Raw genomic sequence first — 27,544 nt, 5'->3', positions numbered from 1 at the left:
GCCTGCTCTTCCGTGCTTCACAAGCATCCTCAGCAGCCGCTCGGCAGACCCCTCCCCTCCTAAGCCTGAGATTTCAGGTTCATCTCCAACCGAAAACCGCTCCACCGTGGCACTTCATCTTGTCTACCACACTGCTGTCTTTATCTTTATCCCTCTTTGGAGACTGTATACTGCTGTTTTGTTTGGGCAGTTCATACGGCTCTTGGCTCGCAACAAGAGCTTGGTACAAGTTGTACCTTGGCTTTCTAGCCTGGTACAGCTCTAAAGAAACCGTGCACAGAAACGGCAGTCGCCTCTCACCCGACGTGGTCAATCAGACCAGCTACGAGGAGCTATTCAGTGGGGTTTTTAGTTAAGGAAAGTTTGACGCTGGGCCGAGGAGGCGAGGGGCGGGGGGAAGGAGGCGTCCTCACCAGGCGAGACTCGCCCCGGGATGCGGAGCCCGCCGGGCTAGTAGCCCAGGGCCCCGCGCAAACAGCGGCGGCTACATTCAACCCCTAGTCTGATCCGATCCGGCCCGGCCCGGAAGTGCCCGGCGCCGGAGGGAGGAAGGGAGGGAGGAAGGGCCTTGCGAGCAGACGCTGCCGCGCGCACGCGCCGTCGCGGGCTGGGGGCTGGAGTCGCAACTCGGAAGCCGGAGCCCAGACGGGCCCGGGGCGGGGGGGCGGGAGCCTGCGCGGGGGCGGGAGCGCCGGAGACGGCCGCCCCTGGCGGCGGGTTTGTTTATCCCGGGGAAGAAGTTTAGGAGCGAGAGATAGGGAAGGAGGGCGGGCCGGGGAGGAGGGATGCGGTTCGGCGGAGGCGGCCGCCACAGGGACTCGCCGCCATCACCTCAGCCGCCTCAGCCGGAGAGGAGCCGCCGCCGGGGCTGCCCGCCGCAGCCCCGCACGTCCGGGTAGGTGCCCCTCCCCCTCCGGGGTCCCGACCGCAGCCTTGGTCGCTGGCTGCCCCCTCTTTCCTGGGACTCACCTGCACTGAAACCCAGCGACCTCCTCCTCTCCCATTTCGGCGCCCCCATCCCTCTCGGTCTGGGACCCCCGCTCCTGAGGCGTGCCTTCCGCCCCCGCCCTTCAGCCCCACCTCCGCCCCCCGGACCTCCCTAACCTCGCGCGTCTCTACTTCCCCTGGGAATTACCCCTCCCCCATTGATCTCCCAGCTTCCGTCTACCAGGATCCCCCCGACTTTCCTCCACAAGCCTTGCGCCTTTTTTCTTTTCCATTCTCCCCCCTTTGTACCTGTAGACCTCCTCGCCCGCACCTTGATACCTTGTCCCTTGGCAGTACTGCCCAAAGCGAGAAACTGCAGGCCACCCCCGCGTTCACGTCCATCCCTCCTTATCCCAAACGTATACGCCTGAAACAGTCCCCACTAGCCCATTTTAGGGTGAATTCTCAGCTCTCCAGCCAGGCCACTCGGTGCCTTCACCCCAGTGGTCATGCCCTCAACCTGCCTACCTCCAGGCACACATTGCCCTCTCATCCGTTCTCTCTCCCCAGGTACATCAAGCTCACTCTGCAGTTCAGGGTCCAAGTCCTGACTTACCCCTTTCTGCTCCCTTCTGCTGCCCTTTCCCCTTACAGTTCTTCTTGCATTGATGCATTTGTGTACTGAATCACAGAAATGGGAGGAGATGGGTGGGATTTCCTCTCTCAAAGCAGTAGATCCAGTAGAAATAGGATTCACCTTCTGCTTAGCCCAACTTTTGGCATCTTTCTCTGTGAATAGTGCCATTCAGCCATACTTTTGAGGCTTCTGATGATTTGTCTGTATTTGAATACTCCTGGGCCTAGGTTGTTTTATTGTAGTACTCATCTTCCCAGTTTTTCCATATAGCTGAACCTCCTGTTTCTTAGACTGGAAACTTAAGTAATAAAAGGTTCATACCTTGGAAAATTACATTTCTCCTGCCATAATGGGAAAGGTGGAATATTTCAAATTATCCTTCTATTATTCTTGAGAGAAATGGTGCCTAGTGGTTAAGAGCTCAGACTCTGTAGCTGAACTGCCAGGATCTAAATCCCTGCCTTTCTGTCTACCAAGGTCTGGCCTTGGGCAAGTTATTTAATCTCAGTATTCTTACAGCTGTAGAATAGGGTTAGTGATGTACTTCATAAGATGGTGGTGACAATTGCATAACTTAATGCAGGTAAAATACAACAGTGCCTGGTAAGAGTTCAATAAATGTTCTTTATCATCATCTCTTAGCTTGACTTGGTTTGGCTATTGGTAGGATAATTTTGAGAGAGGAAGGGGGAATGGAAAACTGTCCTTTTGCTCTTTTTTATTTAACACCTCTTTTGAGGTAGCTATGATTCATATTTTGTTACTCTATAAATTAGTTCCTTCTGGTGTGAAAAGTACAGTTTTAGCTCCCTATTTTCAGGTGAGTTACCAGGCTACATGCAGTCCCATTTTCAGGTACCTGTTTGGAAACTTTTATCTTTGTTTTGGGAATAACTGAAGTTGAATTATGTAGCAGATTTATCATAGGGAAAAATGAGGATTTTTGCCAATGAGAATTTTAGTACTACAATTAAATACTCAAACCTGGTTGGATACTTCACACCTACCTGTCCTTTATGTTGAATTGCTACTCAGGATAGAGCTTTGGCTTCATTCCAAAGACTGGTGGCTTTTCTCTTACTAACATGTTATGTTTTATTCACATGACCATGCCTTGATGTGTCCAAAAGTTTACTCTTTAAAACCCTGACAATTTCTGTCATATTTGCTTACCTCCTGTGCGTTATTATTCTTTTGATACATTTTTTAAACACCTCACAAAAAAAATATCTGAATAGGTACTGTTAACTCAATGTTGTTGTAAGTAGTAAAAGTTTGAAATCACAATTTGCTGTCCCAATTACACATAAAAATGTGTGCATATGGAACTATCAAAGTAAAGTTGTTTGCCTGTGTATAGCTTAAAATATTTTTTGTGTGTCACCAATGGAATGTTCATTAAACTTTGGGTAACACTGCCTTTGCTTATGCTATTCCCTGGCCTAGAATAACCTTTGCTCTTTCCCCTGCATATTCGAGTTCTACTTATCTTTCACCTCTTACTATTTTCATAGTTCTTGCCAACATTGGTTTCTATTCCTTGGCTTTCCTACTGTCTGTATTCTGCATTTGGCTTTGGATAATGCAGACTGCCCCAGTTCAATAAAAATGACTCCCATAGAATCATACTTTTAAAGTTTGTAGAAACTTTGAAGGGGTGGAATAGAATTGATAATTAGTATCTGCTCTGTGCTGAGCACTATTCCTTTGGTTTTGTAAATATTCATTCTTTCCAAAAATATTTAATGAGCACCTACTTCATGCCAGGCATTGGGCATACACAAGAGCAGCCCTTCCCAACTGGGGTTCCAGTAAATATTAAGCCCTAATGTTCTAAAGTATCCAAGGTATGTAATAACTACTCTCCTGTGCACCTAAAATGGTCGTATGTCCCATTCTTGAGAGAGAGAACTGAGGAAATAGTTACTTAACTCAGTTTCTGTAGGGTTTAAGTCTTTGAGAAAAGCTCCACCAGAGAATAATAGCACAGACTGTGCTTTTTTTGTAATTTATATCAGTGTGGCACTGGCAGACAATAAGCAAGTAAGAAGATAAAATTATCTTATAAGAGCACTGATAATGTTAAAAACACTTACAACCACTAATACTTATAAAGCACTATGCCAGCCACTCTTTCAAATGATTTATATATATTACCTTGTTTAACCTCTCAACAATCCATTGAAGAAGGCTTTATTATATCTCCATTTCACAAATGAGGAACCTGAGAATCAGATTACTTCCACAAAATCACACAGCTAAGTAAGCAATGGAGCCAGACAATATGGTTGTAGAGACTGCTACCCTTCGTTGCCTCTCAGACCTTCCAACCTTCCAATTTTTTGTTGGTTACTTTAGACAAGATTCTTCACCTTTCTGAAAAATCGTTTTTTTTTTAAAATCTCAACAATGAGATTCCCCTGTCTTTTAGGTTGTTTAGGGGAGTAAAGAAGATTTAACTTTGTAAAGCACCTTGGTATACAGATGTATCCCAAGTCTTATATATGACTAGATATCGCAGGCATTTGCATTTCGGTGGTCCTGGTCACCATTTTGTTTCCTGACTTAGGTTTATTCACTTAGCAAAAGTTTATTGAACATCTGATCTGTGCCAGGCACTCGCTAAGCTGTGGTGACACACGTTATGGAAAGAGTGTACCTGTATTCATGATGGCAAAACTCTGTTGGGGAATAGAGAAACTAAGCAAATTATTACAAAAATAATAATTACAGTTACGATAACTTCCACAAAAGAAAATTATTGTAAACAACAAAAGCTCACTAATGTATCAGAGAACGTTTGTCTGAAGAAATGACTTTCAGGCCGAAGTCTGAAGGATGAACTGGAGTTACCCAAGCAATGCTGGCGATTTCAGCTTTCTAGGACTGAAAAGTCCTGTGGAGACTGGACCTTAGCACATAAGGCTGGGTGATATGAAATGAGACAGGAGCAGATCACAGTGGTCAATTATTGCTAAGCTCTTTGTACTTAATCCTAAGAGCAGTGGGAAGCCACTGGACAATGTTAAACAGCTGAGTAAGTTACTTAAATTTTTGCTTTAAAAACATCACTTGGCTGCTCTGTGGAGGACAGATTGGAGAGGCAAGTGTAAAAGCAGGGAGACGAGTTAGGCCAGGGCTCCTCAAACTTATCTGTGGTGAAGGACATGTTTTGTTTTGTTTTACGTTCTAGTTTGTGCTGGTACTTTAGTAATAGACAGTAAAATGGATGTTGTGGCAGTGTCTGTCAAATTGCTATAAAAATTTCTAAATGCTGCCTCTCAGTTTCTGTATTTACCTTGTCTCACGCCAATAACAGTAGTTCATGGGTCAGTATTGGTCCACAGCTCACACTTTGAGCAGAATTGAATTCACCTATTATAGTCATTTAGGCAAGAGATGATAGAATCTCGGTCCAGACTGGTGGTGATAGAGATAAAGCAGCTGGATTTGACAAATATTTGGGAAGTAAAGTTTAGGATTTGGTGATGGATTTGATTTGAGGGTCTACGGAGAGGAGAAGGCCGATTTCCAGGGTTAGTGGTTCTTGTGCTTAACCTGGGGGAATATTGGGGGAGGAGCAGTTTTTTGTTAGTTTATGGAAACGGGGGAGTATTGATCATAATTCAGTTGGGAATAATCAGTACATAGCTGATAATGGATGTTTCAGTATGGAAGGTGGGGGATGAGATTGCCTAAGGAGAGAGTATAGAGAGAGAAGATAAAGGGACGTGGTCCCCTATGATTCTTCAACATTTAACGTTGAGGAAAAGAAATGGAGCAAAGGAGACTGAGAAGATATAGCCAGAGGTTGGAGGAAAATTTCCTTAGCGTCACTGAAGTCAAGGCAATAGACCAAAAAAGGAGGGTGTGGCTAATCTGCTATGTTGATTGAAGCTGAGAAATCAATTAAGTTGGGAACTAAAGAGTACACATTGCATTTAGTGACAGGGAGAAAATTTTATGTCTCAGTCGTCAGTCCATCCATAAACTATTAGATGATTTTTGTTTTAATCTGCCAAAGCCACAATTCTAAATTTAGGGTAGAATTTTATCTGTAACATGAACCATGTCTTCCTTCCTGAGCTCAGACCCATGTTTCTATTTATCACCATCTGGGTGTTCTATAAGCATCTCAGACTCTACAACTTGTTCATTCAGAACCTACTCAAATAGAATATGTTTTTTAAGTACTGTATATTAGGCAGTAACTATTAGACTTTTAGGAATGCAATTAGACCTCAGAGTCTAGGGGCAATGGACAATTAAATATTGTTCAGTGTGATTAGTGCTGTCATAGCAGTTTATTCAGGTTGCCTTGTAAGCACAGAAAAGGAACCTTAAGGAAGGCTTTCTCAGGAAAGTAGAGTGTTGGGCAGAGTGTTTCTGAAGGACAAGTGGAGAGATGGAAAGGGCAATGCAATGGTAGAGGAGTTTAATTTGAAAGCATGCAAGTTTGCTGTTTTGCTTAATGTCATCACTACCCATTTAGTCACCAAACATGGAGTTATCTTCAGAGTGTCTTCAAGATTTAAAGATTTTCCAATAGAATTAGAAATGAAAAAGGAGAAGTAACAACTGACACTGCAGAAATACAAAAGATCATGAGAGATTACTACAAGCAACTTAATGCCAATAAAATGGACAACCTGGAAGAAATGGACAAATTCTTAGAAATGCACAACTTGCCAAGACTGAATCAGGAAGAAATAGAAAATATGAACAGACCAATCACAAGCACTGAAATTGAAACTGTGATTAAAAATCTTCCAACAAACAAAAGCCCAGGACCAGATGGCCTTCACAGGCGAATTCTATCAAACATTTAGAGAAGAGCTAACACCTGTCCTTCTCAAACTCTTCCAAAATATAGCAGAGGGAGGAACACTCCCAAACTCATTCTACGAGGCCACCATCACCCTGATACCAAAACCAGACAAGGATGTCACAAAGAAAGAAAACTACAAGCCAATATCACTGATGAACATAGATGCAAAAATCCTCAACAACATACTAGCAAACAGAATACAACAGCACATAAACAGATCATACACCATGATCAAGTGGGGTTTATTCCAGGAACGCAAAGATTCTTCAATATATACAAATCAATCAACGTGATACACCATATTAACAAATTGAAAGAGAAAAACCATATGATCATCTCAATAGATGCAGAGAAAGCTATTGACAAAATTCAACACCCATTTATGATAAAAACCCTGCAGAAAGTAGGCATAGAGGGAACTTTTCTCAACATAATAAAGGCCATATATGACAAACCCACGGCCAACATCGTTCTCAGTGGTGAAAAAGTGAAAGCATTTCCACTAAGATCAGGAACAAGACAAGGTTTCCCACTCTCACCACTCTTAATCAGCATAGTTTTGGAAGTTTTAGCCACAGCAATCAGAGAAAAAAAGGAAATAAAAGGGATCCAAATCAGAAAAGAAGAAGTAAAGCTGTCACTGTTTGCAGATGACATGATACTATACATAGAGAATCCTAAAGATGCTACCAGAAAACTACTAGAGCTAATCAATGAATTTGGTAAAGTAGCAGGATACAAAATTAATGCACAGAAATGTTTGGCATTCCTATACACTAATGATAAAAAATCTGAAAGTGAAATCAAGAAAACACTCCCATTTACCACTGCAACAAAAAGAATAAAATATCTAGGAATAAACCTACCTAAGGAGACAATAGACCTGTATGCAGAAAATTATAAGACACTGATGAAAGAAATTAAAGATGATACAAATAGATGGAGAGATATACCATGTTCTTGGATTGGAAGAATCAACATTGTGAAAATGACTCTACTACCCAAAGCAATCTACAGATTCAATGCAATCTCTATCAAACTACCACTGGCATTTTTCACTGAACTAGAACAAAAAATTTCACAATTTGTATGGAAACACAAAAGACCCCGAATAGCCAAAGCAATCTTGAGAACGAAAAATGGAGCTGGAGGAATCAGGCTCCCTGACTTCAGACTGTACTACAAAGCTACACTAATCAAGACAGTATGGTACTGGCACAAAAACAGAAATATAGATCAATGGAACAGGATAGAAAGCCCAGAGATAAACCCATGCACATATGGTCACCTTATCTTTGATAAAGGAGGCAGGAATGTACAGTGGAGAAAGGACAGCCTCTTCAATAAATGGTGCTAGGAAAACTGGACAGGTACATGTATAAGTATGAGATTAGATCACTCCCTAACACCGTACACAAAAATAAGATCAAAATGGATTAGAGACCTAAATGTAAGGCCAGAAACTATCAAACTCTTAGAGGAAAACGTAGGCAGAACCCTCTATGACATAAATCACAGCAAAACTCTTTTTGACCCACCTCCTAGAGAAATGGAAATAAAAACAAAAATAAACAAATGGGACCTAATGAAACTTCAAAGCTTTTGCACAGCAAAGCAAACCATAAACAAGACCAAAAGACAACCCTCAGAATGGGAGAAAATATTTGCAAATGAAGGAACTGACAAAGGATTAATCTCCAAAATTTATAAGCAGCTCATGCAGCTCAATAACAAAAAAACAAACAACCCAATCCAATAATGGGCCGAAGACCTAAACAGACATTTCTCCAAAGGAGATCTACAGATTGCCAACAAACACATGAAAGAATGCTCAACATCATTAATCATTAGAGAAATGCAAATCAAAACTACAATGAGATATCATCTCACACCAGTCAGAATGGCCATCATCAAAAAATCTAGGAACAATAAATGCTGGAGAGGGTGTGGAGAAAAGGGAACACTCTTGCACTGCTGGTGGGAATGTGAGTTGGTACAGCCACTATGGAGATCAGTATGGAGTTTCCTTAAAAAACTACAAATAGAACTACCATATGACCCAGCAATCCCACTACTGGGCATATACCCTGAGAAAACCATAATTCAAAAAGAGTCATGTACCAAAATGTTCATTGCAGCTCTATTTACAATAGCCCGGAGATGCAAACAACCTAAGTGTCCATCATCGGATGAATGGATAAAGAAGATGTGGCACATATATACAATTGAATATTACTCAGCCATAAAAAGAAACGAAATTGAGCTATTTGTAATGAGGTGGATGGACCTAGAGTCTGTCATACAGAGTGAAGTAAGTCAGAAAGAGAAAGACAAATACTGTATGCTAACACATATATGGAATTTAAGAAAAAAAAATGTCATGAAGAACCTAGGGGTAAGACAGGAATAAAGACACAGACCTACTAGAGAATGGGCTTGAGTATATGCGGAGGGGGAAGTGTAAGCTGTGACAAAGCGAGAGAGTGGCATGGACATATATACACTACCAAACATAAAATAGATAACTAGTGGGAAGCAGCCGCATAGCACAGGGAGATCAGCTCAGTGCTTTGCGATCATCTAGAGGGGTGGGATACAGAGGGTGGGAGGGAGGAAGATGCAAGAGGGAAGAGATATGGGAACATATGTATATGTATAACTGATTCACTTTGTTATAAAGCAGAAACTAACACACCATTGTAAAGCAATTATACTCCAATAAAGATGTAAAAAAAAAAAACAAAAAAGATTTAAAGATTTTGTTTGTTATTGTCAAAGGTGGTGTTTTGTTTTTGTTGGTTAGCTTTATAATTTATTATATCTATACTTATGGAATAATTAAGTAATAGTAGAATGTAAATATTTTGGTTATGCTTTAATGATTTTTTTTTCTGAATGGGAGAAATTTTATACATACAACTTTTTCTCAGATTTAGCAAATTAAAATTAAAGCCTTGGTAAGGATTGCTAAGAATTTACTGCTAAACATCAGTTATATGGTCAATGATGGTGTTTTGGGCTCAGTGGTATAATAACACTCCCCTGATACCTTAAATGCTATTTTAGGTAGTTGTCTAAATGTCCCTAGACTTAAGTCTTACATCATAGTAGAACACAATTCATCTTCAGGAATTACTTTATGAAGAATACTGTAGTTGGCAAAACCTTAATTGACAAGAAAATAGTGTATTAGAAGGGTAAATGATGTTAAAATGGATTTTAAAAACACAGTAAATAAAGGTTCTATAAGACATCTGTTTTAAAAATAACAGGAAGATAGGGTCAATCAAAATTTTTGCTTCTGAAATACCTTCTTGAGTTTTTGTAGAAACATCGTTGTGTTATTCTGATCTGCTAAGGCAGTCTTCCTTATATTTTATATTAAGAAAGTTGTAACTTAAAAATTTTATTTTTATTAGTTCCTACTGGCTTTTACTCTTGTCTTCTCCCTGGTTTTTTTAAAAATCTTAATAAATTCTTGTACGACAACTATATATTTTTCATATATTATGGTTCTTATAGGTATACTTTCCCAGGCCTTTTGTTTATATGCATAAGTAGAATTCTTCTGATATTCTTCAGACTTGCCTACATGTTCTAAAGGACAGAATAATTATTAGCATTAAATTCTGAATTATATAACTCTGTGAAACAGCACTTTACATACATAAAAAATAGCAGTTTTTAAGAAATTTGACCTACAAATATAAAATTGCATTACCTCAGACTTTGGTTGGGGTATGTTGTTTATACACTTTGAAGGGAAAGTAATATAGTAATAAAAATACTTAGGAGTAACAAATACAAAAGAAAGAGGTTTCACTCTGATATTAGGTAATGCAAAGTCTCAAAGGTTGTAGTGTAACTGAAATGTAGTATGAGGCTTTTAAAATCTTATTTGAGATATGTTAAAAGAAGATACTGTGTTTCCTGTTTGGGTATGTTTTCTAAGCAAATTTCAGTTTTTCCTTGTGAAAATGCATTTTAATCCCCTCCCTTTTGCCCCATCAAAATTAAGTGATTTTTAAGGTAAAGCGTGCTCAGGGTGGTTTTTTGTTGTTGTAATTTGGATGCAATTTTTGGTGTTTTAGTGGGAAATTACCCTGAAAGGTAGTTTTCATCCAATAAGACAAAGGCAACCCCCCCCCAAAATATTGAATATTAATTAAGTCATCCTGAAATTACCAAGGCAAGTATTGACACAGGAATATTTAAATGAATTGAATTTTATTTAATTAAAATTTTTTGGTGGTCACTCTTAGTATCAGTTTAAACCTTTGTTAACCAGTTATTTAACATTGTGGTTAAGTTCAATATGTCCAGTTTTGTTAGAAAAGCTCAAGTAGGGCATGGGCACACACCAAGCATATTTAGTTATTTGCATTCAAAGTGTATTTTTTAAAAAGTGAAGATACTTTTTCATGTCAGCATTTTATCAGTGGCATTTGAGAACTGGCTTGAATCAAGTGGTACTTGGGAGGTATCTTGAGTTATGCTTTACTGTTGATAATTTTTATTTTCTCAGGTGTCTCATTTTCACTGTTGTTTTGTCTGCCTGCCTTCTCCCCAGCCAAAGTCCTTTATTTGTTCATCAAATTGTATAATGAAACCAGTTATTTTTCCCTAGTAGAATATAACCAGGTTTAGTTGAACATGGGCCTGAGAAACTGACAACTTACTACAGTGTAAATGGAATATCCTCATAGATCATTTTGGTTTAAAGGGGAAAAATGCCCTTTTTTAAAGCATTTGTACCAGAGTTGTCAAGTACTTTAGATATTTTATCTCATTTACTTCTTATCACTAACCCATTTCGGGTCATACCATAAGTTTTTGAATCGTACTTGCCTGCAATTACCAGATGCACCACTGCTTTATGTACGCCACAGAGAGACAGCACTGTCAGTTAAAATTGTAAAATGCCATCAATTTTAGATATGTTAAAATATGAAAAAAATATGGGTATCCTAGAATTTATTAACCGTGCCATTAGTGCTGCTTCATTTTATGGTTATCACGCAAGGTCTTCAAAATAGCTAACCTCCCAGCGTCAGGTGAAGTCAGGATAAATTTAGTTTTGCTTAACTTCAGAGATCTCTGGGCAGTATAGCACAGAGGTTAATAGAGTGCATCCAGTCTGCTTTTTAGTAGCTTTGTGACTTTAGGTAAGTTACTTAGCATCTCTGCCTCAGTGTTCTCATCTGTAAAATGGAAAGGATAACTACTTCCCTTGTAAGAGTTGTTACAAGAACCAAATGAGTTATATTTACATTTAGAATAGTGCTTTCCACATAAGTTGCTTTGTGTAAATGTCGGTTAATTAAAACAGTGATGCTATTTCTGATCTAAGATAAATAAGTAGACAGTGTTCTTAAAAGGAAGGGAAAAAGGGAACCATTAGAACCTTATCTAATGGTTCATTGGTGTTTTGTGCACACGATGGAGATTAAAGTATCTTATTAATTTGTCTTTTAAGTCTAATGTAAGATTGCAGTCTTGATGATTTCGATATCTAAATTCATAAAAATAATACCACTGTATAAAGGTTCAACTGAAATTCGCTTTCCTTTCATTTCTGTTATGACATATTTAGTCAGAATATTGATGTGCTATGATAGATGACTTAAAAATAACCTGTTATATACTTATGATTCCTGTCAAACTCATAGGAAATTCATTAAGAAATATTTTTAAAGGATTTCAGTATTAAAGAACCATGTTTAAATTTTAGTTAAGACATCTGACTTCTTCATTTTGAAGTATATGGAGGAAAAGTAATACTGAGGCAGTTTTTATTTATTTTAATGGTTTTAATATGTACCTGATTCTGTTGCTTCATTTGAGATTTAAAATCTTGTCATTTACCCTGATATAAAAATAAGGTCTTCCTTTGAACTTCTTGATATTTCCCTTTTTCCCACTTTTGCCTTGTTTTTATTTTATTCTTTTTGTTTTGAGCTCATATCATTTATTTACTCCATTAATTGACCAACTGTTAAATGCTGGGTTCTGTGTTTACAGTGATGAATTGGAAATAGCCCTTGACCTGTTAGAGTCACTATTTGGGATTTTTTAATACTGTTTAGTCATTGAGTGCTTAGGCACAGTGCTGAAGACTTCATATATCTGCTCTTTTTGTTTCACTCCTCATAACTACCTTTCTAGGGTGTTCATTACTTTAAAAATATTTCCACTAAATAAATGGCAGAGAAGAGTGAACTCTTGGTAGATGGAAGGGTGGTGAAGATAATGTGGAGAGGGAGAGCTTTGGTGTTAAAATTCTTTTCAGATTAGTGTTTTCTCTCCTAAAAAGGATATGACTCTTGCATTCTGTTACCCTAATATAGCCGCCTTTGTTTTAATATAAAAATGTATTAGATTAGCATGAGGGAAGATTTTTAAAAGTGTTCTGTCCCAATTTTAGGGTGGAGGGAACATGACACTGGGAATAGGATTGTATTATAAACATTTAGGTTGCTCATTTATTGAATATTTATTTGCTTTTTTATTTTACATAAACTTTTATGGAGTATAACATACATTCAGAGACAAGCATGTAACATCGTACAGCATCAACACCCTTGTTTATGGCTTCTTACATCAGTTTTTATGTGATCCATCCATGTAGTGTGTAGTGGTAGCTTCTTCATTCTCATTCTATTGTATTCCATCCCATTGTGTGACTATGTATATGTACCGTAATTTATCCATTTTATTGTTGATGAACATATAGGTTGTTTCCAGTTTTGAGTCACAATGAATAGTGCCCCTTATAGAATATTCTTTTATCAATACATATCTTTTGCTGCACATCTGCACATCTTGCTGTAGTAGAACTTTTTGGACCGTGTGTGCTTTTGTTCAGTTTTAGTATACATTACCCAGTGTTTTCCAAAGTGTCTTTTCAGTAGTGAATGAGAGTTTTATTTGTCCCACATACTCTGCAACGTTTGCTTGATATTGTTTCATTTATTTAGCTATTCTGGTGGGTGTAAAGTGGTATGGCTAGTTTTTCAAAATATACACGATTCCTTTCTTCACTCATACCCACGTACCCCTCCCATGTGCACACCAAGGGAAAGTGGAATAGAGACGTGTATATTTTCATAAAACCCATCAAATGATTCTGGTTGCCTTGTCAGTTGATAAGATGCAGAATATAAAACAAATGTAAGTATAATTTAAGGAAAATGAGACTGTCATGAAAATTACAACTTCACTGTATAGTTTACTGACTTTCTTACAAATGGTGCATTTCTGCCTAACTATTGCTAAACATGGGACAGGTTTTAAGATTTTGCAAGCTGGTGAAAAGTTTTGTAGGCCCTTTTATTGAGTGAGTCTGCAACATTTCCCCAAAGCTCTAATTATGCAATACTGGAATGCTCTTGCTCTTATTTGATTATCTACCCAGATTGTAGGTTATGTTCATTCATTATTTTGTGAGGTTTTGCTACCCCTTAAATAAGGGAAGTGCTGTCTACCCAGCAGAGTTGACTCAGTTTTCAGAACTTGAAAGTTGAGCAAATTTTACCAAATGCTCACAGCATGCTACGTATTGTTGTAGACTTAATTTCTTGTTATTTATGGAGTTTTTCTTGTGTCACAGAAGGCAGTGTTGCTACTAATTTTTTTTTTAAATTATCCAATTGTGTAGTGAATACCAAGGATGTGAAAAATACTTTTGCCTGTGTATCTTTTTCAGGGTTAGGATTGTGGTTAGTCTCTTCTCATTCCCCAGTCAAGTAGATCATGTTAGAATCATATGTAGGGATGCACCATTCCTGTACCTTTTGTGAATCATAATTAGTTGTTGATTTCTTCTGTTAAGTCACACATACAGACTCATAACTGCAGATAAGCTCATAGTTTTCCCTTTTTAACGTTGTCTTATGCCTTTTTAGAGCTAATATTTTAATATCTGACTTTATTTCTTACTGCTGCAAAGTACTGTTCGTGGGTAGCACAGCTGTTTGATAAATACTTGTGCTCTACATATTCATAAGTAGTTACTGATTATTGCTAGTCATAAGAATCTTGGAATTATTAGCTCATCATCGGAAGAACTGAGATGGCATTCATGTACTTAAAGTGTTCTCTTGAGGTATAAGAACAACTCAGTTTATTTTTTTGCAAAGCATTTCCTTGAGAGGCAGGACTGGTAGGTGGATGGCAATAGCCTCCTTTGATTTAGTCTAGCTTGACCATTTGTTACATTATTTCAGAAAAGACTGGATTAAAATCCAGGGTGTCCTAACACAATGCTTTTCATGGATCATTTTGCTTCATTTCTTTCTCTTTCAACTTCTCTCTTTCTTTCCTTTTTTTTCCTCTTTTCTTCCCCTGTAAACTAAGTAACTATATGAAATGTTTTTCTTTAAGAAAGTGTGATTCCTTAAGGAGGAGTAAGCCATTTTAATGGTTGTAGACATGCAGGGTGTAATGATAGAGACATATAGATCCCTACAACCCTGTATCCTAAGGCATGCTGTTTTGCCCATTTCTTTCCCCTAGATTTTATGATTTAGAGTTCCCCAAAGTGGTAGTTCCTCTTACCTTTTTCAAGGATGGTGGTTTTTCCTGCTTTTGTCTAGGATAGTACTAGTTTATGTCTTTTGTCCCAGCATCTTGTCCAATTTAACATTTGTAATGATTGTTTAATTTTTACTGAAATACTATTATTAATAGTTGCATTAAAATAAGCCTTAGTGGGTTTGGTAGAATTTTTATTTCCAGCTGCTGCCATGGTCTAGTCTAGTGATAGGTGAGAGACATGTGTAATAATGAGTTCTGCCTTTAACAGGTGGTAAAATCTGAAAGGAATCTTAAGTACACCTCTCTTTCCCTAACCCATCTCCGATACAGTGTAACCAGTGACAGTATCAAGGTGAGGATCTCCATGATTAGAAGTGGGCTGGGACATAAGTGATTAGGGGGTAACTAACTCCTCTTGGTCTCAGGTGACGGTAAGAGATTTGATGCCTCCGCCTTCATTGACTGCTTTGGGTACCAGCCTGTTCCACGTTCATGCAGCTTGCAAGATTCATGAAGTCACAAGGATAGCAATAAGTGGTGTCAGTGAGAAATTGTAGGTTATGTAAGCTGAAATAGTGGTTGAGCAGTTCTGCCATAGAATGAGTGAGCAGCACTGTTTAGTAAAGCTTTGTGTAATGATAGAAATGTTCTATGATTCCCACTTTCCATTATGGTAGCCATTCACCACTGTGTATGTTGAGCACTGAAAATGAGTCTAGTACAACTAAGGAGCTGAATTTCTAGTTTAATTATTTCATCATTTGGTAAGACTTTTATTTTGCAACAAATCCTCTTGAAATCAATTAGTTAAAAACAGAAGTACATATTTAATGAAAGTCTACACTTCAGAAGCTGTTCTGCTCTTTTTAAAGATTTTCTACACCATTGCTCAGCAACCCAAATAACAGCGTACAGTGGGTGGTTAGACTGATACAGAATGGAGGGTTTACAGAATTGTTGTGATAAAAGAACAAAGGAGTGAAATGTTAAGCGTGCTTACTAGAGCGTTTTTGAAGTGATCCACTGTGGGTTTTGAGTTTGATAAGGAAGGAAGGGAAGCCATAAGGGGGTAATGACTTAAGAAGAGTGGTATGGACTCAGTGAAGTGTTGGTAATAAGAGCTGTTGGGGGATTAAATTGATGACAGAATAGGAATAAGTTCTGTTATTAAAATGATATATTCAAGTTTATTTCCATGGTTGATCAAGCTATCCTAGGTAGTAAGTTCCAAGTCAGAATCTCTGAAAAAGATTGCTAAAATTTTAAGTGGGTGAGATCATTCAGGAAGGTAAAAGAACTTTGATGCTGGTAGGGAAGAAGTCCACTGAAGTGCAGTCATCCAGGGTGGTGGCAGGAATAGTAAAGAAGACAATGGAGACAGTGGTTGAAGTCCTCCATAAAGGAGTCTAACTCAGAGAGGTGAGTAGGTGATTGCAAGAGAGAAGAATGTAAGAGAATTTTGTAAGAATGGACTCATGCAGTTGCCATACAGTTTTGTTAGGTTGCAAAAGTAGTCTGGAAGCAACAGTGGTGAGTCAGCAGAACTCTTTAACTACCTCCAACTCCTTTTACTATGGGGTTCGCCAAAAAGTTCATTTGGTTTTTTCCATAAGATGACTCTAGTGATGCTTAGGTGTCTTTAACTTCATTCGAAACAAATTTTGTAGATTGTATTGTGACAGCTGTCATATCAGCGTGCATTAAAAAAAACTTATCAAATTGGTGAATTTTTGTGTAGCCATTTTAATATTGAAGGTGGAAGAAAAACAACATTTTCAGCATAGTATGCTTTATTATTTCAAGAAAGGTAAAAACACAACTGAAACGGAAAAAAAAGATTTGTGCAGTGTATGGAAAAGGTGCCATGACTGATCAAACGTGTCAGAAGTGGTTTGCGAAGTTCCATGCTGGAGATTTCTTGCAGACGATACTCCGTGGTTGGGTAGACCAGTTGAAGTTGATAACGATCAAATTGAGACATTAATTGAGAACAATCAACATTATACCATGGGAGGTAGCTGACATACTCAAAATGTCCAAATCAAGCATTGAAAATTATTGGCACCAACTTGGATATGTGAATTGCTTTAATGTTTGGGTTCCACATAAGTGAAAAAAAACCTTCTTGGCCATATTTCCGCATTCAGTTCTTTATTTAAACGTAACAAAAATGTTCCGTTTTTAAAACAAATTGTGACAGGCAATGAAAAGTGGATACTGTACAATAATGTGGAACGGTGGTGGGGCAAGTGAAATGAACCACCACCAACCACACCAAAGGCCGGTCTTTATCCAAAGAAGATGATGTTGTGTATATGGGGGGATTGGAAGGGAGTCCTCTATTATGAGCTCCTTCCAGAAAACTAAATGATTAATTCCAACAAGTTCTGTTATTAACATAATATATTCAAGTTTATTTTCGTAGTTGGTCAAGCTATCCTAGGTAGTAAGTTCCACTGAATCCCAATTAGACCAACTGAAAGCATCACTCAACGAAAAGTGTCCGGAATTAGTCAACAGAAAACACATAATCTTCCATCAGGGTAACACAAGACCGCACGTTTCTTTGATGACCAGGCAAAAACTGGTTCAACTTCACTGGGAAGTTCTGATCATCCACCGTATTCACCAGACATTGCACCTTCGGATTTCCATTTATTTCGGTCTTTACAAAATTCTCTTAATGGAAAAAATCTCAATTCCCTGGAAGACTGCAAAAGGCACCTGGAACAGTTCTTTGCTCAAAAAGATAAAAAGTTTTGCGAATATGGAATTATGAAGTTGCCTGAAAAATGGCAGAAAGTAGTGGAACAAAATGGTGAATACGTTAAGTTCAGTAAAGTTCTTAGTGAAAATGAAAAATGTGTCTTTTATTTTTACTTAAAAACCAAAGGAATTTTTTGGCCAACCCAATAGATCCTTCACAGGTGTAAGAAAAGGATATGATTTTAGCAGTTCTATTTGATCTGCTTTAGTTAGGTATTTGCCTCTCTGACCTTATCTTTGTTTCTCCAGTGCCTGACCGATTTAGGTTCTTAATAAATGTTTGCTCAGTAAATGCTAGATGAATGTGAAGTTGTTCCAGTGTCCTGGAATTCTAGAACAAAGAACATTGCTTAGACACTTTTAAATTGAAAACTAGTAACAGGAATTGTTACTTTGTTTTGTTTTGTTTTTGGCAGCACCGGGTGGTTTGCGGGATCTTAGTTCCCTGATCAGGGATCCGAACCCAGGCCCTTGGCAGTGAAAGCGCGGAGTCTTAATCACTAGACCCCCAGGGAATTCTCACTTGTTTGACTATAATTAAATGAGAAGGAAGAGAAATATGAAGGCAAAAGACTGTATTATGACTTGTTAAAAAAAAAAAAAAACTAAGGAGGCAAAAGCTTTAATCAAATGTTTACTCATATTTTTCTAAAATAAAAGAGATGAGGGGAAGAGTAGGAGAAGGGAGAGGGAGAGAATGTAGGTTTTATTTTGGAGGAATGTTTTAGGACTCAAATAAATCTGAAAAATGCCTAGGGTTAATGTTAAGTGGATCCAGAACTGGCAACTAACTGTGCAGAAACTAAGTACTTTATAGACCTTATCTCCTGTAACACTCACTATATTCTTTCTGTATGAGAAATTATTCCCTTTCTGAAGTTGAGAAATCTAAGGGCCAAAAAGGGAAAGTAACTTGTTCAAGGGTTATAAAACCTAAAAAAACTTTTTTTTTAAACTTGCATTGTTTCATATACACATCTTTTCTTACGTGTACATTTCAGTGAGTTTTGACAGATACGTTCACCTGTGTAACAACAGCCCAGTCAAGAGACAGATCAATTCCATTACTCCAGGAAGTTCTCTAGAAGGTTACACAATTCCTGAGAGACACTTTGGATGTCAGTCTATCTTTTTACAACTATACCTCCACATTACTTGCATTAAAAGGGAGACGGAAGTTGTTAGAGATAAGCAGTATGAGAGCAGCAGCGTGAGAGCAGTGTTCATAGCTCATGTAAATAGCTCATGGAGAGCCAAGTGATAAAGGTTGAAAAAGTAAAAACAAAACCTCAACAACATACTTAGGCAAATTTAACTCTGTTCTTCTTCATAGTTCATGAGATTATTACTGTTTTGTAAACTAGTTCTACTTTTTAGTTTCATATTAATACTCATACACATTAAACTAATTTATTGAGTGCTTTCTGTGTACCAGACACTATACTAGGTGTCTTCTATACATTCCCATTCAGTACACCAGTGATTTGAGATAATTACCATTTATTATTCCCATTTTACAAATGAAATTGAGGCCCAGAGAGCTTACACAGCTTCAGGATCTGCACCTAACTCTAAATTCAGAAACCAAATTCTCAACCCTGATGGTGTTCCATGGATAATTCTGTAATACTAAATTATATCTGGTACTTTGTTTTTCAGGAGGCAATAAATTATGTACTGTCTAGTAAATATGTAATACCTTTCTAGTAGTTGACTTCAAATCTAGTCAATATGTCTTTGCTTAGTATCTGCCATCGTATACACTAGGCAGTGGTTACGTAAAGGTGAAAATATAATCTCAAGGAGTTCAGCATATTTGATGGATTGAAAAAAACGATAGTATTTTCAGTTAAAAATCCTGGATTCAGGGACTTCCCTGGTGGTCCCATGGTTAAGACTCCGTGCTTCCAATGTAGGGGGCGCAGGTTCAATCCCTGGTCAAGGCACTTAAGATGCCACGCGCTGTGGGGCATGGCCAAAAAGTGGAAAAAAAAAAAAATCCTGGATTCAATTTCTGAATTTTTTTGTCTTTTTTTTTTTTTTAAACTCTATGACCTTAGATCATATTGCTTCTGTTTCAGTTTCCCTTTCTGTAAAATAGAAGTAACTACTTCACAGGGTTGTTTAGAGGATCAAATGAGATAATATGTATAGGAGTAAAATTCTAAAGTGTGAAGTAAGATCTTACAGATTATTGTACTAATAATTACAATAAATTTGATTAATTCTATATAAGAGGCATTGGTTATGAAAGTGCTTGGGTAGCTAAGGAGTAATCCATTTTACTGAAGAAAATGGTATGGGAGTAAACAAACGGTTGGTTAGTAAACATTTTACAGAAGAAGTGGCAATCAAGATCAACAGATTAAAACACTGTTGGTGCTTAAAGAAGGAATAAGGTTAAGTTATCTATTGTTTGTTGATTGAGACAACTTACTCCTCTTGTGTTTGATAAAGAGTGTGTTGTTATAATTTATAAATTAGATCTTGAATAAAGATTCTACCTGAAGGGACCCCTGAGATCAGTTCAAATAATGCCATCCTTCCTTGTCTCCACAGGGCTTAGCTCAGCGTAGAACCTCCCAAGATACTCAAACAGGTCAGTGAATAAGAGAGAGAGAGAGACTATAAAGGAAGAAATGAATGAGTAAAAAAACCCCAAAGGAATGGGGAGTGGGGTGGGGTCTTGCAGCTTGGCCATAGTGAGTAGTCTCCTGACTGCTAGTCTTGCCCTGTTTTGGTTCACCACAGTTTATATATCACTATAATTTAAAATCTTACCTCATGAAGTTTAATGACCATAGTCATAAACTGCCATGCTGAGTATTTAAATAAGGCTGATTTTTTTTTAACTCCCAATACTGTCTTTATAAGATTTCTGGAAATAGCCTCCTTTTACTTATATTTTTTCCTTCACCCTCCTCTGGAAATAGCCTCCTTTTAAAAAGTGAAATATTTGCTTCATACATTTTAAGGGGATATGACTATTAATATAGATGCAGATAGGCTTATAATTTTCTTATTGTGCCTTGTATATGTTATTACACAAGTAATATGAAAACAATTGAACTTGTAGCAACTAGCATGACATATAAATCTAGTTTTGTTTTTTGTTTTTTTTTTGGCGGTACGCGGGCCTCTCACTGTTGTGTCCTCTCCCGTTGCGGAGCACAGGCTCCGGACGTGCAGGCTCAGCGGCCATGGCTCACGGGCCCAGCTGCTCCGCGGCATGTGGGATCTTCCCGGACCCGGGCACAAACCCATGTCCCCTCCATCGGCAGGCGGACTCTCAACCACTGCGTCACCAGGGAAGCCCCTAGTTGTTTTTAAATGACAATTTTTTTTTTAAAATGGTTGCCAAAGAGCCAGACTGTCCTTAATATGTAATGCTACAGGAAACGCAGTCAGGTTCTGAAGTGATCTGTAGTCGATTTTTTTTTCCCCAAGTTCATTGCACTGTGAGGAAATCATGTAGTGATATTGAGTACATTTTAGTCTACAGTGTATGAGTCTTACTGTATAAGCTTATGTTAGAACTGGATAGGATTTAGTGATTCTCGCCCTGAATGCTTTGTTTAGCCAACAGCTCAGTGATGTGCAAAAGGGCATGTGTTCTGAAACCAAAAACGGCCAGGGTTAGAATCCAGGTCTCCCAACACATGGACCCCAGGGCTTTTTTCCATTTTTACCTTTGTTAAGGAAAATGACATTGCATCTATGTCAAGAAATGTTAAATAACTTTTAGTTTTAATCTTTTTTTAAAAAAAATACATTAAAGCGACAGAAACGGAGTGATTTTTGGGGGTTACAGTGTGTGTACACGGGAGTTGACTTTTAGTTTTTTGGTTTTTTTTAAGGGAGAACCTTGGCATTGAATGACAAGGCAGCAGTAAGCAGAGGCTTTAAATCCCTGCTTCTGTACAAACCTTCACCAACATGTATTAATGGCTTTTAGGATTTATCAAATAGAGAAAGAGTTCGTCTTAAAATGTCTGTATTTTCCTTTACTAATAAAGTTTCCATATATATGTTATTAGAACTACCTCCTTACTATCGGTGTTAGAGGGTGTTGTAGATTTCAAAACAGATTCCATAACACTGGAATAAGACCCTGAAACAAAGAAGTTGAAAACTAGCCCAAGAGATCTACCTCTCAGGATAATACTCAGGTAAAATGGAAGACTTAGTCATAAGTAGAGGACAGATGGATAGCTGCAGCAGGGATGGTGAGATTTTTGTATTATTGGTAATAATAGCTTTCTGGTCTAATCCTCACACTAGAAATGTGATTCTCAGTGTGAGATCCCTAGAAGAGCAGCATCAGCACCCTCTGAGACTTGTTAGAAATGCAAATTCTGGGGCCTAACCCAGACCCCCTGAATCATTAATCCTAGGGTTGGGGCTCAGTATTCTGGTTTCACAAGGCTTCCAGGTGATTCTAATGCACAGTTAAATTTGAGAATCACTGCCCTAGAAAAATATAAACCTGTGAGTCTACCATTTGTAATCACTTAGAGGCTGGCAGTACTTGGTTGGACCATATCAAATTACCCATAGTCTCCTGCTTTTGATTTACCAAAATTTCAAATTACCAAGTTTTAAAGAAAAGTCACCTTTTATTTTGGGCAGAGAGTTCAAACTGTAAAACTGCTATTTCACTTAGGCCTCTCAATAACCAAAGTAGGAAAAATTAAGGGCCCCAGTAAGAGACTATAAGGTAAATGGAAGTACTTGCGCAACGTGTGTGTGTGTGTGTGTGTGTGCGCGCGCTGACGCGCACGCCCTGGGTGATTTCATCATAAGCCGTGACTCCTGTGTGCCCGTCCACTCCCCTGCAGCTCTTTTAGCTTTCCTCTTCTATAGGAGTATATATAGTCAGGAAGCAGGAATGGTCTTCCCACCCCCAGCCATTTTTTTTCTTGAGGGTTCAGAATATTTCCGTTGCTATATCCTTCATCAGCTCCTGTTCCTGCCCCCTAAGATTTTTACTAGAACCTGTGTCTAGATGTGCTGCCACTGAGTTGAATCACTCTCCTGAGAGTCACAGCTGTTTCTGTTTCAAAGAGGAGCCTTTCTCTCCGTGTTATATGCATTTTAGTGAACTTTAGTAAACTTGAGATAAACTGGTTTTAAGTGATTGGAACTACAAGATGGCTTTTCTCCATTATTTTCCTCAGACCATTTAATTAGTCCCTTCCCTCTTTTTAAAAAATAAACACTGAGCATTGTGCTAGGCTTTGCATTGCAGAAATGAATAAAACAGAAAAACCTTCAAGAAGATCATAGTTTAGGTAAAAACACAGCTGTTCTGTGCACGTAAAACTCAGTAGTAAAAGGCAGTAAATGAACGGAGGGTGATGGAGGTGGTAGGTGTATTTAATGGGAGCTGACTATGGCAATCAGTAACCAATTTCAGTTTTCTAAATGGGCATACTGTGTTATGTACTGCTTTCCCTCCTGCTTATAATGCTTCTTAAAAATAGAATTCGTAATTATATTGCGATTCATATTACATAAGAGTCAAAAGAATAGGAGGTCACCTTCCCACCCCCAGTTCCACTTCCCACTGTAAATTGTGCCTGCTTTTAGTTCTAGACAGTATTGCCTACCTCTGTGAATGATAGTCTTGTTTCTCTCCTCACTCCGTCAATCTCCCAATTATTATTCGTTGTTAAGGCTACATCATCAATGTGTTTGCATTTTAATTTCTTTTTTGCTTTATTTGCAGACCAATTCTAAAAATTTTAAACCTGGAAATATTTATAATGTGATTATATAAATACTTACTATAGAACAAAGTAGGGTGGCCTCACAGAAAATGAAATGTAATCCTATGTACATAAAAACTTTACCAGTGGAAAATTTTCTAAGTGTCAAATTATAGTGAATTCTCCTAGTTCTTTTTTAGTTTCCTTCTCTACTGAGACCTGTTCAATTCTGTTGTTTTTTCAAGCCCATGGTTTCTTTCTTTAGGGTTCGTTTTCATTTGGTTAGAGCTGTGGTCTTCAAAACGAAGCATCCACATAAACGGGTTACACAAGATAATTTTGGGGGGTGTCAGAATATATTAAAAATTAAATTATTTAATTTTTATCTGATTATTTTAAATTTTAATTTTGATATGCTTTATAATATATATAAATATATTACTATAATAATACATTAATTTATAAATAGACATGCATGCTTAGAGCAGATGATTTTTAATCATAAAGGCACGTTATACAAAAAAGTTTGGAGTTCATTGGGTTCATTGAGTAATTTTCAATATAGAATGACAGACTTTTCAAGTATTTGCTGTCTGAAAATGTCCTTTCTTCAGCTTGCATTCCTGAAGAATTTTGAGTATGAAATTCTAAATTCAAAATTTTTCTTAAAAACCTTAAAAGCATTTCTCCTTGTATCTTAACAGCATTTAGATTTCAGTGTGACTGGTTCCTTTGTAGATAACATGAGAAGTTTTAAGATTTTCTCTTATTTGGTGGAACTTTGAAATTTTTGCCAGGATGTGTCTAGGTATAGATCTTTTTTCAGTAGGCATTCTTGGTACTTGGTGAGGCCTGACTGGGAACTTGTGTCTTCCTTCAGATCGTGGAAATAGTCTTCTGGTTTTTTCTCTTGATGTATCTCTGTTATTTCTGTCTTAATCCCCTTCAGGAGCATTTAATGGCTCTCCTGTTGGAATACTGGATCTCTTCTGTCTGACCTCCATGTCCCTAACTTCTCTTATTTCCTATATTCTTTGTGTATTTAGTTTGTGTCTTCAAAAGTAGTCTTTATCTTTTATTCTCCATTAATTATAAACATTTTATTGTTTATCTTACCCATTGGAATTATCATTTAAATATATATATATTTTTTAATATTTATTATTTTGGGCTGCGTCAGGTCTTAGTTGCGGCACACGGGCTCTTTGTTGCAGTGTGCAGGCTTTTCTCTAGTTGTGGAGTGCAGGCTTCTCTCTGGTTGTGGCACGCGGCTCCACAGTGTGTGGGCTCAGTAGTTGCGATGCTTGGGCTCTCTAGTTGTGACACGTCGGCTTAGTTGCCCCCCAGCATGTGGGATCTTAGTTCCCTGACCAGGGATTGAACCAGCGTCCCCTGCGTTGGAAGGCGGATTCTTAACCACTGGACCACCAGGGAAGTCCCCCATTTATATTTTTACTTAACAAGAATTCTTGTTTTCTAACCACTTGTTCAAAGCAGCTTATTCCTGTTTTATTTAAGTGTACCATTCTGTCCCCTAAATTGTCTCCATTTCTACCAGGGTTATTTTGTTTTATTTTGTTTTATTTTACAGTTTTGGACCTTTTTCCAATTGTCTGTTGTGATTTTCTCCTTTAAGTTTCTCTGCTGATTTGTTCCTATCTAATTGATTTCTCTGCTAATTTGTTCCCATTTATCTGCCTTAAATTTCTCAAAATTTCTGATCCACCAATATCAACCTTTTGTATTTTCCAGCCCAGTTATGACTACATTCTTTTGCAAAAATTTGTTTTCATCTCATTGGTATGTTGAGAAATAAAAAAGACAGATAAATGTGCTCACTTGACTGCCTTGAACTGTTTACTGCTTTCAAAGTTCCATCTTGGGTACAATATCTGATCCAGACATCTAGAAATTAGAAAGTTGATGGAAGGCCATATAATCTGTCACATGAGTTTGGAAGAGAGTATGAAACCTCTTTGTTTGTTTGTTTTGTTTTTTGTTGTTTTTTTCTGTTACTAACATGCTAGAAAGGTTGTCTTTAAGAATTATAAGCTTAGGCTGAATCCAGGCAGGCAGGCAGACATTGCCAAATTTTAGCATTATAATTCTGGGTAGATTATGTAGCCTTTTTGCACTCTAGTTTACTCCCCTATAACATTGGCAGAAGCAGTGATTACTCTCCTCGTAGAGTTATTTTGGGAATCAAATTAGACAAATACTTAGGCCTGGCATATAGAAAGCCTTTACAAAATATTTATTCTTGATATTGTTAGATTGCTTCTATTCAGGAAAAAGTTACACATTTTAGATAACTCTTTCCTTATAGAACAGATAAGTTTCTCTCAAGTTGGCTATGAAGTTGATTATTATAAAATAAATTTTCACAATGATTCTTTGTGTAGTACTGAAGATGCATTTGCAGAGAAAACTTCCTCAATTCCATGAGTTGAAAACCTTGGATGAAGTCTGTTGGTGACTTGCTGGAATCAGTAGCAAATATACTTTGCAGTAACTGCTAGAGATTTTTGTTCCCTCTTAGTAAGCACCTACTGGAATAGTAATAGGGTTCTTTGCATGATTGGACTCATAGGAAGCTAATAAATAACACTCATCTCATTGTATCATTTTTCTGTGTGTGTACTTCTGTAAAGTTATAATAAATATGTATATTTTTATGGTCTTCTTGAATGTGATGATAATTCCACTTCCTCTCCTACCCCCAAACTGTTAAATTGTCCAGAAACGCAGCTTCTTATTGTCTCTTACATGAATCACCTTTATCATTGACTTAAGTCTGTTTTCTAAACTACAAACCTTGATATCCATAATTCCTCAAAACCTTGTCACTTATACCTCTGCTCTTCTGACTTCATTCTCATTGCTGTATAATATTTCACTATATGAATGTACCATAGTTTACCCATTCTATTACTTAGGAATAATTGGGTAGTTTTCAGTTTTTGACAATCACAAGAGCTTTACTGCTTTGTTTTTATATTTATATGTAGAGCCCATCAATGAGCAATCTTGTACACATATTTTGAAGAACATATGAATGTATGCTTCTGGCTGTATACCCAGGAGTGGAATTGATGGGTTTCAAGGTATTCAATTGTTTGGCTTTAATAGATATTGCAAACAGTTTTCCAAAGTGGCTAGAGTAATTTATACTTTTACCATCAGTGTAATTTTAGAGATTCATTTCTCCCTCTCTGGCAACATGTATTATCTTTTTTAATTTTAATTTTAGCCATCCTGTTGTGTGAGTAGTGGTTATCACACTGTTGTCTTAATATATTTGTCTGATGACTAATGAAATTGAACACCTTTTCATATGTTGACTGACCTTTTGGATATCTTTTTTTTTTCTCACTTTCTATGAAGTATTTAAGTCTTTGGCCAATTTTTCTGTTCAATTCCCTGCACTTTTTATAATAATTTGTAGGAATTCTCTGTATACTCTGGATATAAGCCCTGTATCAGATCCCTGTATTGCAAATATCTTTTTCTACCCTGTGTCCTGCTTAAGAAATATTTGCCTACCCCAGAGTTGTAAAGATATTCTCCCATTCCCCACTCCCTCCAAGTTTTATTGCTTTACTTTCATATTTATATCTGAACTAAATCTGGAATTGATCATTGTATATGACATGAGGTAAGAGTCAAGATTTTATTTTTCTCTATGACCGTCCATTTGACCCAGGACCATAAAGACCATCATTTCTGTACTGCATTTCGTTATTTGTCATAAATATGCTAAATATGTGTACATCTGTTTCCGGATTCTGTTTTCTTCCATTGATCAGTTTCTCCAATTTTTTCACCAGTACCACTCTGTCTTAATTTCAGTAGCTATATTTTAAGTCTTGAAATTTTATACTTATTTTTTATACTTAAGTCTTGATGTCATACACTTGACGTACTTATAGTCCTTTAGCTTTGTTGTTCTTCAAGAATGCTTTTGCATATCCATATAAATTTTAGAATTCATCTGACAATTTCCACAAAAAGCAAAATTGGGATTTTGATAGTGATTGTACTGAATTTTTGTCAATCTGGGGAGAATTCTTTATAAGATTTATTTTACATTTCATGAACCGTGGCATATTTCTTTTTACTTTACTTTTCTCTCAGTACCATTTT

At 37.5% G+C, this 27,544-nt stretch overlaps 1 protein-coding gene across 4 annotated transcripts in view; it reads left to right on the top strand.

Annotated features, from left to right (window-relative positions):
- Positions 1 to 693: 693 nt before the first annotated feature.
- Positions 694 to 27,544, top strand: part of SPOPL (speckle type BTB/POZ protein like) — a 62,529-nt gene continuing 35,678 nt past the window's right edge. For 3 of the 4 annotated variants that reach the window (XM_019925513.3, XM_073807742.1, XM_073807743.1), the window contains exon 1: positions 694 to 895. The gene's annotated coding sequence lies outside the window, so the exon portion shown is untranslated. The remainder of the gene's footprint in view (positions 896 to 27,544) is intronic. The other variant, XM_004325646.4, reaches the window with a different exon arrangement.

This window comes from Tursiops truncatus, chromosome 7 (genome assembly GCF_011762595.2).
Source record: "Tursiops truncatus isolate mTurTru1 chromosome 7, mTurTru1.mat.Y, whole genome shotgun sequence".
NCBI classification, from domain to species: domain Eukaryota; kingdom Metazoa; phylum Chordata; class Mammalia; order Artiodactyla; family Delphinidae; genus Tursiops; species Tursiops truncatus.
This window is presented reverse-complemented; position numbering and strand designations above follow the sequence as displayed.